Source organism: Balaenoptera musculus, chromosome 3, assembly GCF_009873245.2.
Source record: "Balaenoptera musculus isolate JJ_BM4_2016_0621 chromosome 3, mBalMus1.pri.v3, whole genome shotgun sequence".
Taxonomy (NCBI): domain Eukaryota; kingdom Metazoa; phylum Chordata; class Mammalia; order Artiodactyla; family Balaenopteridae; genus Balaenoptera; species Balaenoptera musculus.
In genome coordinates, this window is record NC_045787.1 from 17,615,204 (window position 1) to 17,633,947 (window position 18,744).

Below are 18,744 nucleotides of genomic sequence, written 5' to 3' on the forward strand. Positions count from 1 at the left end.
AAGGAAGAGGCAGTGAGGTTATATGGTTTGTCTTCCAGATAGTGCCTGACTCCTTTCTCATCTTTGACCTCACCTCTTACCTCCTATCTTAGCCTTACTTCATCTCTATCCTCCACTTCCTCCTGGATTCATCTTCACAGAAGATGAGGCTGGTTTGTACTGATGATGATTAGTTTACACCTTTTGCAGGATTTCCTTAAACTAAGATATTTACTGTTGTTTTTCTCTAGAAAAAATTTCTTGTGAAATATTTCACAAAGGATCTGTGTCAAAATATCAATAGAACCCCAAAATAACCATACGAATAATGTTAGAAAAAATGACATTTTCCTGTTCATTGTTTGTGGTATACAAAAGGAAGATGAGGGCATAGAGATGTGCTGGAGAGGTCAGCATTAGAAGGCAATGAGGACTCCGGAAATCTAGTTGAATCAAAAGTTTCTCCCGTCACTGTCACTTTCTGCCACACATCCTAAAATATCTCCACTAGTTTTTGTCTTGTTAGACAACTTCATATCCTCTCTCTTAATTGACTTAAATTCTCTCTGGGTCACAGTGGCATTAAAATAAATAATCACTGTTTTTCACTCTTCTCCCCACATGTATATAAACATTGGTTTATCAGAGTCTACTGGTTGCTTCCCAACACTCAGTATTCATGCTTTTCTTCTTCCATTGGGCATTTGGTCACCGAGAAGAAAGGCAACATTCCCCTGCCTCCCTTGTAGCTGGGTGTGACTTTGTTACTAAGTTATAGCCGCTGGAATACAAGTAGAATTATCATGTGGCGAATTCCACAAATATTCTCTGAAAGAGTAAATGCGAAGCTCCTTTCACCCCTCATCCTTTCCCAGTGGTTGAAAGGCAGACATGATGTCAACCTTAGAAGTAGAACCACCAGTACAGGAGCAACAGGATTGAAAGGACCTGGTGTCCCTTGGGAAACAAGGTGCTGAGCCAGTTTACAAGCCTGCCCCGCCTACTTAAGACCATTTAAGTGAGATTTGTGTATTGTATCTACACTAGTTTAAAAGGCTATCTTTGCCATTCACATATGAAACTAACCCCAACTGACACAGTTTGTTTTTTTTTTTTTTTTTTTTTTTTTGTAATTTGGAACTGTGTTGCTAGAAGTAACAGATCATGTGTCATTGGCTTAATGAAAGTTGTCCAGCAGCAGATGGCAAGGACTCACATGGACTTATAATGTAGTAGCAAAATATGGTAAAAATTCCCTGTTTCCCTCATAAGGCTGATCAAGTACAGGTGGGTTGTATAATAAGAAGTTATAAGAAATTGCTATGGGCTGAAATATGTTTCTCCAAAATTCATATGTTGAAGTACTAATCCAGTACCTAAGAATGTAAATGTATTTGCAGATAAAGTACTTAAATGGGTAATTAATTTAAAATGAGGTCATTAGGGTAGCACCTCATCCAATGACTTGTGTCCTTCTAATAGGAGATTAGGAGACAGACCCAAAGAGAGGGATGACCACGTGAAGACACAGAGAGAAGATGGCCATCTCTAAGGGAAGGAAGAATGCCTCAGAAGGAATCAGCCCTGCTGACACCTTGATCTTGGACTTTTAGTATCTAGAATTGTGAGAAAATAAACTTCTGCTGTTTAAGTCACTCAGGCTGTAGTATGATGTTATGGCAGCCCTGGCAAACGAATACAGAGATAATCAAAACATATTGTGTATTAACTATCCTTGCCACTATTAGGAAAGTCTGATAAGAAAGAGAATAACTTAGCATGTAGAGAAAGCTGCTAAGAGAGATGAGAGGGATGAAGAGGAACGCTACGGCGTTAAGGAAGGTCTTCTGTAAAGCAGCGTATACGTATTTATTAACAGCAGCTCAGTAATGTGGCACATGGCTGGGTTGAAAAGTCAGCTGCTGCTTCATCTTATAGTCAAGCAGACCTAAGCACCAGCTCTCAAGGTAAAGCCTTAGCAAAACATCAGGCTGTGACTCAGGTCTTTCTCCAGTGCCTGCCACGATGACTTCTCAGCCAAACAATGGAAACCAGCCTGGGTAAAACATCTGATTTGGATTGCTGTTTCACACCACACTCTACCCCTCACTTTTTAAATTATTTCTAGATATCAATCACAAAACTAGAAAAGAAGGGGTTGTGAATAGAACTCAAATCATGTAAGTTTTCAGACTTAAAAATTTCATCTAGTAAGGTGATTGGTGTTGTAAAGCAACCCTTTACAGAAATTTGCATGTTACAATGACAGAGAACGTCTCCTTTTCTTTTCCCCCAGTACCGTCTGCTCTTTGCATTCTACAGGTGGTTGATATATGGAGTCTTTTTTACTCCTTTCACCAGAGACACCTGCTCCTGTTCAAGGGATAATAAAGCCCTTCTTATCTCTCCGGGAGCCAAGGTTTACATTCCTGGTTGGAGAATTTCTCCTTCTCCCCCAGGAGGAGATCTGTTTACATTCCCGAATAAAAGATAAGCTCTCTCTCTTAACTTCAGAGGGGAGGAGGAGATGTGTCTACACCTATATAAGCTTCAAGGTTCATGATTTTGGAGTCCCTCCCCTGTGGTGCAGACCACTCTGTATGTTCACGGAACATTTGCCTCTCATTACATAGCCCCATGAGGGAAATAGCAACAGTACTAGATATTCTGTGAGTAAGTAAAATAGGCTTTGTTTGGTTTTTTTTTTTTAGTCTTTGTTTCTTTTGTCTCTGATCAGTATCTGGTGTTTCTGCTAACATGTGTGTTTGTGTGTGTATTTATCAATCTCTTTATCCATTTTCCAATCTCTATATCTATATCTATATATATCTATATATCTGTTTATCTATCTATCTATTTAATGGTACAAATAGGGTAACATAAACTCTTCACAGTTTCAGACATACCAGGTATATACATATGGTCAAATGATTATCACAAACAGCAAAGGTGTAAGAAGTGTTCTAAATATTTTTTTGTCGTTTTTGAGAATTGTATTGCAAAAAATAAAACAAAACAAAAAACAAACAAAAAATATTGCAAACCTAGTCTGCAACCCTTCTAGGCCAACAAACCTACATCAATATAACTGTCATTTTAAAGCCATTCAGCCTCTAAAACGGACACCTGTTTTACTGCCAACTTCACAGGCGGACAGAGTATAATGGACAAAAATAAACCTTCCAGAAAGAAGGATCCAGAGGACATAGAGAAAAATGAAAAAGGTAACTCATGCTAGAGAACAAATCCAGCCACTAACAGATGGTCTAACAGAAATTAACTGTACTGCCAGTGCAAGGAGCCTTCAATTTCTTCCCCGACTAATGACTGCCTTGTGTTTCCCATTCTTCCTTTTTTCCTGAATGCGGGTTGTGAAATGGGTTACTCATTATCTCCATACAATTGCATATCGAATGTGTTAGGGACATGGAACTTGAATTTTAATTTACAGGTATAAAGTACATTTTTCTACCTAGAGCAGCGCTTGAATAGAAAATGTTAAAACTGACTGCTGTGTTTTATCACAACCATTATAACCAGCAAACACTATTAAAAACACAATGATCTTTGATTGACCTCACTATGTCAGAACCTCATTGGACTGACCAATGATAACAGCTCTTGTTTGAATCATTTGTATGCAGATCCCTAGACTTATTCCTTCCTAACCAGAGAACAACTTTTCAATATTATTAGCATAACTAGGAGAAATAACATAACGTACTTTTCACCCTTTCTAGCAGTTAGACATCTCTAATTTGCCCTGATTGAATTTTTTCCACTGGTATGTCTCCTTGCCTGGCAAGTTAAATTCAGTTTGCTGTTGTTGTTTCTACTGTATGTTTTTAAAGATTACTGGAGGCCATTGTTTACAGAGATCACAGTACAACAAAAAGCTATATCTGGACCTGATCAAGAGGACAATGTATCACATAGAATCTTCGATATTGAGTTGAATGAATTAACCTGTTGTGACTTTAGGATATTTTTCCTCCTAGGAAAGAGATTGAACGTATACAATACAAAAATGAATGGCATAATTATGTAGTTAAGACAGCTTTTGGCACAAACAATATATTTCCTTCCCTTCTTTAATATCATTAGACTGTCAGATATTTTGCTGTCTGTGTGGTATTTTTTTAGCCTTGTTGGTATAGTGCCAACTACAAATTGGCACTTGCCATTGGCAGTTGCCATCTACCTCTACAAGGGTTAAATCATGAGCTGCTGCAGCTGTTGACTTTCAACACACCCTGAAAGGAGTTCAGGGTGGAGAACAGGAATGAGGCCCTCTGTGCCCTGGGAAAAACTGAGAGAGCAGGCCTTCAGATAGTTAGATATTTTCAGGAGAAGATTTTATGAGCCCAATTCTTATATCTCCTCATATATAGAAAAGCACTAAAATATTTCATGGTGATGTCTGCTTCTTATGACTAGCAGTAACCTTCATGAGACCAGCAGAAACCTTCTGCAAAAAATACTTGCTTGATTGCATGCACCCCCCCTTCACCAAAATCACATATATACTGAACTTCTCCCCTCTTTGGAGCAGTTTCTCAGAGCTGTCTGAGATGCTGTCTCCTGGGCTATAGTCTTCATTTTGCTCCAAATAAAACTTAACTCACAACTCTCATGTTGTGCTTTTTTTTTTTTTTTTTTTTTTTTAAGTCGGCAATAGCTGTGCAAAAATGTTCTGACCATTGGGAAGTAAGGAGAGTTATATTCAGCTTCCAGGAACATTCTCTAAATGATAGTTAGCATGCCACTTTTGTCCTTTCTTCTTTGACCTGTTCCCTCTTGATGACTGGAATGCAAATGAGATGGCTGTGGTGGGTTGGCCAACGAGGGAGTGAGTTGACCTTGGGGATGGAGGCTGTATAAGGTGGGACACGATAAAAGTAATGAATTTTGTGCTTTGTGGACCAAAGGACCATACTGCACTAAATTTCTGTACATCTCAATTCCTCCATGAAAAAAATAAAGCTCTATTTGCCAAAGCTACTGTTATCTGTAATCCTTGTTATTTCTAGTCAAGCCTAATCATAACTAAGAGATCTGGCAAGTAAGCTACTAAGTAGACAAAATGTCAGACAACTCTTTTATCCTTTTCTCATTTTTCTGGACACCACTGGAACTTTTCTCCTGTGCATGGAGTCCACTCAATAGCACAGCTATAATTTGAAATTGATAATCACATCTATACTTGCCATCTAAGATCGAAAACTTAGAGCTCCCCACCACAGTAACATTTTTCCCCAATTCACTAAAGCTTATGGAACTTACTTTTTATTTCTATAAGCATCTTCACTCACCATAAAAAAGTCATCTTTCACTAATTATCTTTTCTCTCTAAATTGAGCATTTATGTTTTGCAGCATGCATTTTGTTACTGCACAACACAAGTGAATTATATTTTGTAGTAGTTTCATAATATTTTTGTTACATTTTTTTGACAGCTATGATAAGGCTATGATAGTACTAAATGAAACCAGTGATAAACACTAATTACAGACACCATTTATTGAGGTATATTGTATGCCAAATACTATAATATTTCAATCGATTTTCAAACTATCACATAAGTAAGTAATAATAGTGTGTAGTGGGTTGAATCCCTAAAATTTATGTCCAACTCTTATCTCCCAGAATATGTGAGGGTGACCTTATTTGGAAAAAGTGTCTTTGAGATCTAATTAAAATAAGCATCTTAAGTTGAGATCATCTTGGATTGGGATAGACCCTATATCCAATGAGAGTTTTCTTATAAGAGACAGAAGATTAGAAGATGCTAGAGACACACAGAGGGGAAGGCCGGTAGAGACACAAAAATGAACATGTGAAGATGGAGGGTGATAGTAGAACAGTGGGTCTATAAGCCAAGAAATATTAGGGTTGCCTCAGCCAGCAGAAGCTAGGGAGAAGCATGGAACAGATTCTACCTCAGAGCCTCCAGAAAGAACCAATCTTGCCAATCCTGCAAATAATTGATTTTCTTTGTTTTAAACTTTTTATTTTATATTGGGGTATAGGTAATTAACAACGTTGTGTTAGATTCAGGCGTACACAAATTGACTCAGTTACACATATACATGTATTCATTCTTTTTCACATTCTTTGATTTTCAACTTCTGACTTCTAGGACATTGAGAAAACAAATTTCTGTTGTTTTAAGACACTGAATTTATGGCAATTTGTTATGGAAGCCCTAGGAAACTAATATATCAATGGATTTTGCTACCAGAAAGTAGGATGCTGCTGTAACCAATACCTAAAACATTTAAAAATGCAGAAGTGGCACTGCTTTTGGGTAATAGATAGAGGCCGGTGGAATTTGGAGACACACCATTAAAAAAGCCATGATTTGTCTTGAAAAAACGGTTGGTAGAAACATGGATGTTAAAGACTAGTCTGGTGAGAACTCAGAAGGAAGTGAAGAGCACTGTTGAGAAAGTTTCTATCATCTTAGAGAACACAGATTGTCATGAACGGATGTTGGTAGAAATAATGACCATTAAAGTTGCTTCTGGCGAGTACCGAAATGAAATGAGGAACATGATATTGTAAATTGGAGGAAAGGTGATCCTTGTTATAAAGTTGCGGAAAATTGAGCCGAATTATTTTCTACTGTTGAGTGTTCTGTGGTCGGATATAAGTGATGAGATTGGATATTAATCTGAGAGATTTCTAAGGAAGGTGTTGAAGCTGAAGCCTTGTTCCTCTTACTGCTTATAGTATTGATAAAATGTGAAAGGACAGACATAAATTGAGGAAGGAAGCGCTGGCAAGAAGGAACCAGCATTTGATTTGGAACATACTTAGCCTATCCAGATTGCAAAGGATGCTAAAACTAGGAAGTCACTGTTGTAAAGGATGCTCTGGAGATAGGGTAAATGGTGTGGCTGGGGAACCTTTTTGGAAGAGACTGGGTGTGTGATTCATGGATCCAATCAACCATCTTAGTAGAAGCCAGGAATAGAAACAGGGTTATTTAGGAAGGATTTGTGAACAGTCCCCTTTCTCATGATATAGTTCCTCTCAACGTACAAAGGAGACCCCAAATTTTTGAGAATGTTATACAGCAGAAAAACCACCAACTTTGACTGAAAGGGAAAGAGATGGAATAGAATGAAGGCAGGTTGTCAGTCTAGGATTCTACAGTGAGGAAATGGGCTGAGACAGTTACTAGGCTGAAAACACGTGCTAACCTTCAAATAAAGAAGGAATGACTACAAAGATGCTGAGAGCAATGGATCCACTGCCAAGGTAAGACAGCCATGGAACAGGTCCGCTCACAAGACTCTCCAGAAGGAAACAACCTTGCTGACACCTAGACTTCAGACTTATGGCCTCTAGAGCTGTGAGTGAATGCTTTTAAGCCACTGGTTTGTGGTGATTCATTATGGCAATGCTAGAAAGCTGACACATGGGATATTCACTTCACATGTGGGCACACGAAGCCTTGAGCAGTTTAAAGAACACCACCATGGTCACACAACTATTAGGTAATAAAGTAAGCTTTTGGACCCAAGGAGTCCTTTCCAGAGAATTAATTATTCAATGCAATCCCTAGAAAGACACTACACTTCTTTCTTTGATCAGTTCAACATGTAATAATGGACTGAACAGATAATCAAGGAATTCATTCAGTTTGTAGTCATTCCAGTGTGTTCTAGACAAAGAATTTTTAGGCAACCACGATCCCTATAAGAGCTCCAACATGCATGTGACCAAGGTACAAACCATAGTATATATGACTAGAACAAAGATATCACCAATAAAAGATTGCAGAGTAACCTCAACCATAAATGGCACTACCTTAATAGAATTACAGTCCACACGGCCATATGAAGACCAAGAAACAGGATGGTAATTCACCATTTACATCAAGAGTTTAGTAATTCTATGAGCTTGCTATAATCAGCATCATTAGATTTTCATTGCTAGTGCAAAATAAATAAAGAAACTAGAAAATATGTTGCAGTGGTAAGATATCATGATTAAGATGTAGGTACCTACTATTGTTCTTAATCTTACTGATGTCAGAGGGGTACCTAGGTGCATGATTAGCCTTAGAAATAATATATGTCTTACAATTTTCTGTATTTTATATAAAAGGCTATAAAATATATATTCATGTACATAGACATAAAGTATACATGTGTGTATATATACATATATATGTATACACATAACATATAATTTTTTTAATTGAATGGATTTTGAAATCTGGGAATCTAATTCCTCATTTTGAACTGAGGAAATTCAGACTGGTGGCATACAAAGCTCACCTACCCAGATTAAGGTAGAACTTGGAATAGGATAAAAGTCCTTGATTCTCTTTTTAGTTCTGCTTTCTATACACTGCACAATCTCTGTACCATTTTTATGTTCCATATTCATTTTAGTGATATAAAAATATAAACTTGACTGTACTTCCCAATTAATTTTATCCTTCTAATCAAGCAGTCTGCCATTTTTTTGTTCATTTCTGATTGTTTTATTAGCTAAAATACACAGAAGCAACATCGTGGAAGGACATTAATGTGCAGAAAAAATGTTCTTGCATACTTGCTTAAATTATGTATTTGATTAAAATTGCTATAACAGCCATGCCTTTCTAACCAGTAAAATGAATCTCATGCATCAAGGTAATGACTAGACCTTTAACATGATGTATTGTACAGTGCAATACCGGTAGAAATGAGCATGGAAAGAATAATTACAAAGGAAGTTTGTGTCTGAGAAAACAGCTTTGCAATTAGAGGCATGCCGGTATTTCTATGTGTGCCCCGTGCATTTTCAATAACCAGCACGGCATTCTAACAATTATAAGATATTATAAACTATTAAATGTGATAATGAGTGTTTATCTATGAAGAATATTTTAAAGTTAAATAACTTGCATCATTTTATGAGTCAAAAACATATAACAATTATTTTGCTTACAAGCTAGTAGCAATTTATTTTCTAAGGTTAGCTTATATAACTTACTAGCTTCATTGTTTTACCTCCTCAGTAACTTGATTCTATGGCACTAGGAATCAATACTGAAAAAATGTATATTTAAAGAAATGCTTTTAAAAGTAAGCAAAACTCTTCAGAATCTTTACAATATTAATTCAGCCTTCTGAAAATATTTTGTTGGCACGTCTTTCTGAAATCTCAAAAGCTCTCACATATTACAACGGAGAAGCAAAGGACTGGTCTCCAGTCAAAATTCTATCAGGCCAATAATAGAAACTCAGTGGAAAAAAAAAATAGCTCAAATCCTAATCAAGTTGCTTGAGATAGAGAAAATGGTAGGCAGAGTGGGAAATAAAATGTTTTCAAAATAAATATAGTTACAGTCAATGTAATTTAATAGTGAGAAAGGCTTCCAACTTCATTAAACAAATCAAACTAATGAATCATAAATTCACAAAAACAAAAGCGAAATCAACACTGTAATAGCACTTTTTTACATTTAATTATATTTGTAGAATACAAGTGCTTTCATAAATATAATTGTATTTGTATTTGTATTTTAATCTTTACAATAGCCTTATTAGGATGGAAAGTCAAGAGTTAGTTTGTTTTTCTATTATTTTGATTAGAAAATAAACCTTTAGGAGTTAATGTTGTCCACATAATAGCCAGCTGAAGGGCACTAGTGAGAGTCACCACTCAACACTAGGTCTCCTCGGTTCCTTAATCTTCCCACTACCCTAATCTGCAGTTACCGGCATCAAAATGCCACCTATGTGATATGAAAGGTAAACTGATTAATTATAATTTTATGAGCTACAGTTTACAGAGAATATATTGAAAGGTTTTATAATGTGAATCTGGGGATTTGTTGAAAGCTGAGGCCCCCCCAAAAGATATTATTATTTCCATTAAAAGGTAATGAGATTTAAAAAGTCAACTTTGTGCAAAAACAATGATCCAATGAGCATATTTAGAAGATATTCAGAACAAGATTAGAGAGACTGATAGTAGAAACTGTGTAGTAACACTGAGAAAAGTCATACCTGTTTATTGTGTATTTATTATTCAACAAATAGCTTTTTGAAAAGTATATTTAAAGGGAGCAATATGCAATAGAGTTGAAAGAATATACACCTATAATGAACTTATAACAAGCATATGAGCACAGCCTTGGGAAAATACAGCAACAAACTTACACAAACTCATACTGGAAAGGAAAGCAGCAAATATGAAAGAATATAAATCAGATTAAATGCTATTATTTGAATCATATCTGGTTATGGTCATTCACCTAACCCTAAGTAATCAGGAAATTAGAAACTTTGGCTTCAATTCTATTCCTGTTTTAGGGACTTCCTCTAGGGGAAAAAAAAAAAAAAATCTGGCCTTGATCTCTCAGCAGATTTTCACATAAATGCACATATATTCAACATTCTCTTGCTATTTCTCCTTGAATGAGCCGTTGGCATCTCAAACTCAAAACTTACAATTTGAATTAATTATCTGTCCTGTCTCTTCAGAACATCTCCTCTTAGTGAGAGGCACCATTACAATTCATCCTATTTCCTAAACTACACCATTATGGCCCCCTTTATCTCTCGTTCTCCCATATCAGCCCATAGCCAAGGAATCACCAAATTCTATCTTCAGTGGTCTTAGTAGTTTAGAATCCACTTACTCTTGACCATCTAACTATCATTATCTCAATTAATACTATTAACATACTCTGTTTGTATTACCAAAATATCCCCCGACTCTTACATTATCTCAATTAATACTATTAACATACCCTGTTTGTATTACCAAAATATCCCCCGACTCTTAAGCTTTCTATTCCTTTCTAATTATTTCTGCACTATGCAGTAAGAATGACTTTTCTAAATACCAAACTGATTATAATACTACCTATTAAAAATCCTTTTTAATCTTTCCTCATGGTCCTCTGCCTGAGCCTGTCAAGATCTTTTCTATGCTCACCTGTCTGCATCATCCTTCACTAGTCACCAACACCTCTTCTCAAACTATGTGCACACTACACTTTAACAGTACCAAATCCACTGGTTTGCTTTGTTCTACAAAACCTTTGTTCCTATTGTTCCCTCTATTTATAATTCTCATACTTTCTCTTCTTCCACTTAACATACCAACACAATTGCTTGTCTTTTCTTTGGTAAACCTTTCCTTTTCTCTGTTAAAATTAGACCCCCTCATTCAATCACTTTGTCATGTAGGACAGGCTTCCTATATCTACCTACCACTTACCACACTGTATGGAAATTGCCTGTCCTTCTCTGTCTCTCCACCAGACTGTGAGTTTGGGGATGGCACATCATAATTTTTTGTCCTCCATCGTATCCTCAAAATCTACCTATTTCAATAAGTTTATTTTGTGTTTTCATACATTTTTAAGTGTAAAACCTCATTAGCTATTGGTATTGACAGTCATGTGGACTAGGTAGAACACTGTGTTCTTTAATAAGTGAGCACAGGTAAGAAAAATCCATAGCAGAGTGGTGTGATTTCAACTCTTATATCTGTCTATAAAAGTTAAGGATTAAACAAGCTAAATACTTAAAGGTAAGAAACCACAGATTGCTTAGAGTTTCAGAGATAATTTTTATTTTGGGGGTGGCATTTGTTACTGAAATCAATGTCTCCACCACTACAATAAGGGCTAATCTAGTATAGAAGGATGCTTAATAAATGTCCTCCTCCCCTTGCTTACTTTCAAAATAATTGATCTCAGAGCAGGCAAACTATCCAATGTGCAAGTTTCTAGCCGTCAAAATCATTTTTAAGACATGCTTCAAAATATCTGTCAACCTTATGACCTGAATTAACAGAAGTAGTTGGAAACTTCAACTGACTACCAATGAGCATTGTAAGATTTGAATTGTATATTATGCATATATTATATATAAACAAGTCTTATATATTACATACAATATGGATTGATTACTTATAATTATGTATTATATCATATATGAAAATGTATATTATATACCCATATTATATATAAATGTATTATTTGCATATAAATTAACATGCATGTTTTTGTACTGCAGTCCATACTGCTAATTAAACCCAACATCATTTAAATCAAAATATCTAGAAGAAGCAGATTCTACCTCATTCTAGAAAGTCCCTAAAATGATGACCAATTGCAGTAGTAAAATTATTCTTCTACTTTTACCTTATTTTCCCCCCAAAATGGTAATAGATCTTGTCTCCATTAAATAATGTAGTAAAGTTTTTTCAGTAATTAATAATTAGTAATGTAGCAATTAATTTTCAGTAATTAATAATTAGTAATGTAGTAATTTTTTTCAGAAATTAATAATTTCTCTCAATGTCTATTATCAGTATTCCACACTATGCCATACTGAATTACCTATCACTAAAAGTATTAAACCATATACTGTAGGCTAGGTTATGTATACTAATACACTAACTTAAAGTTCCAAAAAACTACTTACACATACAGTACCCAAAATACATCTCTAGGGATTACCTACAAATATTTCAAGGCATCTTTTGTGCAAGAAAAAGCAGAGTAAAGTCTCTTATGTAAGTTTTCAAAGAATAAGAAAGTACAGTCTTGGAACTCTGTTCTCTGTATTAAAGCCTTCCATAGCAGCTAAGACTCTTTGACTTTTAGAAAATTGTGTTTTTCTCCTCCTCTTAGAAAAACCTCTTACATATGGCTTCTTCTGTTTGTTAGTTTGCTTCTTTGAGGCACACAATTGTAACACAGCTTGCTCCTAGGCTCTAGGTAGATATCAAAAGAGTGTCTGTAAATTAAAAACAAAACAAAAAAGAGAACTATACCCCATGTTTTATTTATTTATGTTTCTTATTTCCCCAGTAGAAAATGGATTGAAAACGAATCTGTTTTCAGAGCTAAGGATGAGACTTATGGTTTGGTTTAGAATATCACGGCATAGTGATTTTAAAATGCTAAGGGACAATATGAGAGTCATGACTCTTTTCTCTCTCATGACAAAATCCATGTTAACTGCCAAATACAAACCTCTTCTGCTTTAATCTTGGTTTGGATTTCCTTTTTTTCTATAATTGAAGATGAATCTATTGTTTCTACTTGATATTTCTTACATAAAATTAGTGAAAGCTCAATGTTGTGATGGACCATTGAAATAGAGCAAACAGGCTTAAATTTTTGGAGGAGAGGGGAGCCCAAAGCCTGCATACTACTGCTGAGCCATTGGTAGTGGTCGCCTAGAGCATGGTGTTATTAAAGGTTTTGAGGCTGAAATGTGGTAGTTCTGGGGACGGATGTCTAGGTCAATCAGTATTCTTTCACAAATGAAAGCTAAATGCTTAGATTAGTGACTGATACATAGTAAGTATGGCAAAGATGTATACTATGATTATAACTTTATAAAAATGATGATAATATGATTATTGCTACTATTGTTAAAATTTTGTTCAATAGTTGAGTAAAACTGAAATTTCATTTGGAATATGACTAGTAAAATATGGCAGGATATGAAAGAGTGTATATCTTTCCAATGAAGAGGTTTAATGCTAGATTTAAAGATGATGATTTTAAAAAATACATTTGGGATACAGAAGAGATGGTACATGTTAGATATCATGCAATAAAGTTCTGAGAGAGGAGAGACAGCAGCTGCCCAAAAGAAGGATGAGGGAAGAAGTAGCATAACAGGTGCCAGACTTTGAATATGCCACACCAACCTGCCTTTCCAGTTGGCCAAAGTTATGAGAAAAATAGAATAGATAAGAAACAGAATGAAAAGTGAATACAGCATAGGAAAAATGGAATTTAAAGAGCAAGATAAAGGTACTCTGTTAAAGGGGAATGTTGATGCCTCCGATTTTGAAGAAGTATCTGGAAATAAATTGGTCAGAAAAGTAAAAGTAAGCTATGTAATAGAAAAGAAGATAAAAAAGGAGAAAATAAATTACTGAATTTCATTTATAAAAATCAGTTTACAATAACTAAAATATAGGACTTCCTTGACGGTCCAGTGGTTATGATTTCACCTTCCAATGCAAAGGGTGCAGGTTTGATCCCTGGTCAGGGAGCTAAGATCCCACATGCCTCGTGGCCAAAAAACAAAGAAACATAAAACAGAAACAATAACAAAAAAATAAATGAAATATATTTTATAGTATAAACTTTTCTTTATTAATAGATTTATTTTAACATTTGACAATCCATATTCCAGTGACTATGTATTACTGGTAATTATCATAATGCATCAACAAGGTGGGAATTATCTCAATTTTATAGATGATAAACTGAGGTTCATTTAATTTATTTGCTCAACTCATATGATTAGCAAATGGTTAGAGATAGGCTTCACACCTTCACCTTTCTGACCGTCCATGAGATCTGCAGATCATCTAGGTAAACTTCCTCAGGTGATTTTAAACCATAAGGATATAGTGGCATAATTTAAGCTCAAAGGATTCATCTATGTCACTAATTTTAAATATTATTTCCCCCAGATGACAATTAAAAAGTATATAAGTTGTAGTGTTCAAATCAATGTGATTTATTCACTTATATTATTGAAGTGTGCTTATTTTTTAACTTATATATTTTTGACTTAACAGTTTTATTGATATATTTTAGAAATCCAGACAAAACAGCTTCAATTTATGTTATCCTTAATACAATAGCCATGGCTCTTATATAGCTTCCTGGGAAAATCATGACTTTAAGAGGATAGGTTTATGCGAATTTTTATGAAGACTTCAGGAAAACACCTCATCAATCTATCTGTTGAGGCAACAACTGGGTTAGATTAATTGGATGATGATTAAATACTGTATTCCAATGTTTTCTCAATTGAAATGTTTTGGGTGTCTTCTCTATAGGCATTCAATTTATTCAGTTAACAAGTGACAACAGAATATGCAGATAAATGTACTGTGTGTTTTTAAACCTTAGTTGTCTTTAAGTCAAAATGTTTTTCTTCATCCCCATGGTAGACACACATCAACACTGTGAAATTTCCATAGACTTTCCAAGAAAAGTATTCCTTTGACCAGTGTTTTCCAATCTTTACTATGTATAAGTCAGTATTCCCTTGATCAATGTTTTCCAATCTTTACTATGTATAGCAACAGCTAGCTTCCACAATTCTAATTCCAATAGGGACAAAAATACACTGTTGTGTTTTAAAATTAAATATTGGTGACCATATTCATATAATATTACTATAATAACTCAGCCTGGGTCTATATGGTATAACCAATTGAATTAGAATTCAAAGTTCTGTTGCAATTCAGAAATGTGTGCATGTTTTTTTTTACAGGACCACTGATAGTTAACCATTAGAGTTAGCTATTACTAAAAGTTTGTAATACCAAAACAATTTTGAGTCATATTCTACAAATAAGTATGTGTTTAATTAAAGTAATACTTAAATTAAATTGATATTGATCTGTACTTTGCTATTTTATCTCCATAGAAACTTATTCTGAATAGGATTATAGCACATAAAAATAATTTGGTGAATAACAAAGCTACCTCAAAAATATAAGCTAAAGTCTACATTTTCTTTACCAAAGCAGTTGCTTAATTATGGCTTACATTGTTTATAAATATATTTACTATTTGTAGGTTTTCCCTTTTTTTATAATCTTAGCAACAATAATTGAAAATAATTACACATTTATTATATTCATTATTGAGAAGGAAAATGGGGCATAGTTAAATGAGGGAAAAATCACATTATAAAAATATGCCTAATATTGAGGATGAGAAATTCATGTCTACTCTTGGTGTACAATAAAGGCTTTATATAAACAGTCATTCTTATTTTAATCCCTTCTGTCTTTGAGAAAATGATGTGCCTCTTTGTGCCCAAGGCCAGTTTCTCCAGCTGTGTTATATTCTCCTATTCTTTCTTTCCTTTGTAGGGATTTTGCTCCATTTATAAGTACAGTCTACTGTATTTTCAATACTTCCCTCCCTCCAGCTGTTTTCATAAAAATACTAAAATGCTTGATATTACTCTATCATCAAAATAATCCTCCTCCAAGCCTACATCCCTATAGACATCAGCCATCATTCTAGCTTTTGTCTTACATTAACAGCAGTTCTTCTAGAAAGATAATTACTTCATTGTTCTTGCTGCTTTTTTAATATCTCGTTCAATATTTTATTGACTTAACTCTGCCTACTACTCCTATCTAGTTAGTAGTTCCACACTGAGAAAATTTTGAAGCTAGAGATATAGACTTGGAAATCATCATAATTTAAGTAATTTTTGGAACTACATGAGGGAAAAATATCCCCCAGGGATGATGTATGGAGTGAAAACACAGGGGAGAAAATATTGAACTCAAAGTATACTGGGGCTTAAGAAGAACAAATGCAGAGAACTTGAACAAGCATGGCTGCCCAGAAAAGTTTCAAGAAAACTAGGATAGAGTGCTAGGAAGAATCCTGAGAGATCAGAGTTACAAGAGAAAAGAATGCTCAAACATCTAAAAAGCCACACAAGGGGTAAGATTTACCAATAAGAAGGTCACAGTGAACTTGTCCACAGAGGCGTCCCTGGAAGGGTAGGGGTAGAAAGAAGATTAAATTGCTTTGAAAGGTGAATAAATGGGCAGTGAAGATGCAGACAGAATATTTTCATATTTCTATTTTAAGGAATCTGTTTGTGATGGAAAGTCCTAGAATAATAGCTATGGCATGTGAGCTTAAGGCAAAGCTGTGCTTTAAAGTAATATTTCTTTACATTAGCTTAGCATATAGATATGCAAACACATATCTTCACATTATCTTATCAGTGTTCCAGTATTTTACTTAACTTTTCCTTTCTTACTTTTTACTTTGTTAATTTTTTCAGAATTTTTTGATATGTTGATGGCACTCTTTTGGAAAAATGATGCCAACTGGATCTAAGTTTTCTGGGTTTTTTATAGCTAATTTTGAATGTTTACTCTTTCTCTTCATATATCCCTGGTATATTATACATTTTAATTTTTGAATACTGCTTAATGAAATATTTCCTAAGGCTTGTGATTAATTATATTTAGTTCCAAAATTCAAACAAGATAATTTATACTCAGATAATTTATGTATATAATTTATGTGTGTACCTACATGAACATACTTCACATTTATAATTATATGCTTTGCTTCAAACTAAGAATATTTGAGTTAATAGGTAGCAAGAACATGTAGAATTAAAATCTATTTAAAGTCTGCAGACATAAGTCTAAATAATCAATACATATGATCTTTTCATTAAATCACTGATTCAGTAAAGAAACAAAAGGCACACTGCATATTAACAATTCTAACATTAGAGTTCCACCATAATTATTACACTTCAATTATTAAATTTTCTAAGTCAAATGGAATGCAGTTTATCTGAATTTACTTCTTCAAAGAATAAAAATTTTAATAGATATAGAAGAGTAAAAAGAAAAACTTTAGGAAACTATTTTAAAATATTTTCTGAGTTAACTAAAATATTTTTTAATAAAATTAATAACATCACTTAGAGCTATATAATAAAAATGAAGCCTGCTTATTAAGTAACTAATACATTGTTTTAGCATCAGCAGACAAATCTCAGAATAGCCATTTCTATTACTAAGATATCTTTTAGCTCACATACAGAACATATAAAAATATCCTTTGCACATATAATCTGAGTTTTTTAGACTACATAAGTTTCCATGAAAATAATATAAAAATTGCAAAATTTTAAAAATGTTTAGAGTTCTCACCCATTCTCTAAGTAGTTCATGTAGTATTTTTGAAGTGCATAAAACAAATTATATTTGAAAGTATATTAAATAATAAATGATATTCTTATGTATTATGATTTTTTAGTTAAACACATAAGAAATAACAGAAAAGAAGAAATTAACACTTCATTTTTGTTTTTAAAAATTAACACACTATAGGAAGTGGTTCCAGTCACAGTTTTAGAAAGAACACGCTGTCCACAACGTTAGAGAATGATGGTAGGAATACTTTCAAAATCAGTATCACTCTTGGTAGATTGCAAAGATGGTCACAGATTCTTCCCCTTCCTGTGTCCATATCCTTCTGTGTAAAACTTTAATTTTCATTATGACTCTGGTTCCACTTGTATGATTTGCTTTCTTCAATGAGATGTTAATGAAAATGACAGTAACAAAGACTTGAACTTACACAGTGTGATTTCTTCTTTTTTGCTGTTTTGGGATTCTTGCCAATACCATCAAGAAACTCAGGTTGACTTGCTAAAGAATGAGGACAAATGGCCCAGGTACCCAGCTAAATAGGGCTGCTCTGCTGAGGGCAACAGCCCACAAATGAATGAAACCATTAAGCCAGGCTAAATAGCTATGCAGATAATTAAAAGCTGCAAAAATATTTTGTTAGGCAGCATAAGCTTACTGACACAGAACTTGGTTCTAGGCGTAATGCACTATTGTAACAAAACTCTAAAACTTTTGGCATTAGCTTTGGGACCAGGCTTCAGATGGCCATGGAAAAGAATCAATGGAATTATTAACAAAGACTTAAAAATGTACAAAAAAATAAAAACAAAACAAAACAACAACCAGTTGAGGCTATAAAAGCAGGAAGTAAACTGCTATAGCAGCTTGAAAAGTGATGACACATATCAGGTGCTGTACACCTGAAACTAACACAACACTGTAAATCAACTATATCCCAATAAAAGTTAAAAAAAAAAAAAGGTCAGAGCCATGGGCCAAAAAAGTACAATGTAGTCCTCAAGTGAACAACTTAGTCCTCAAACCTCTGTTCCCATAAAACTTTTCAATCCTCAAAGA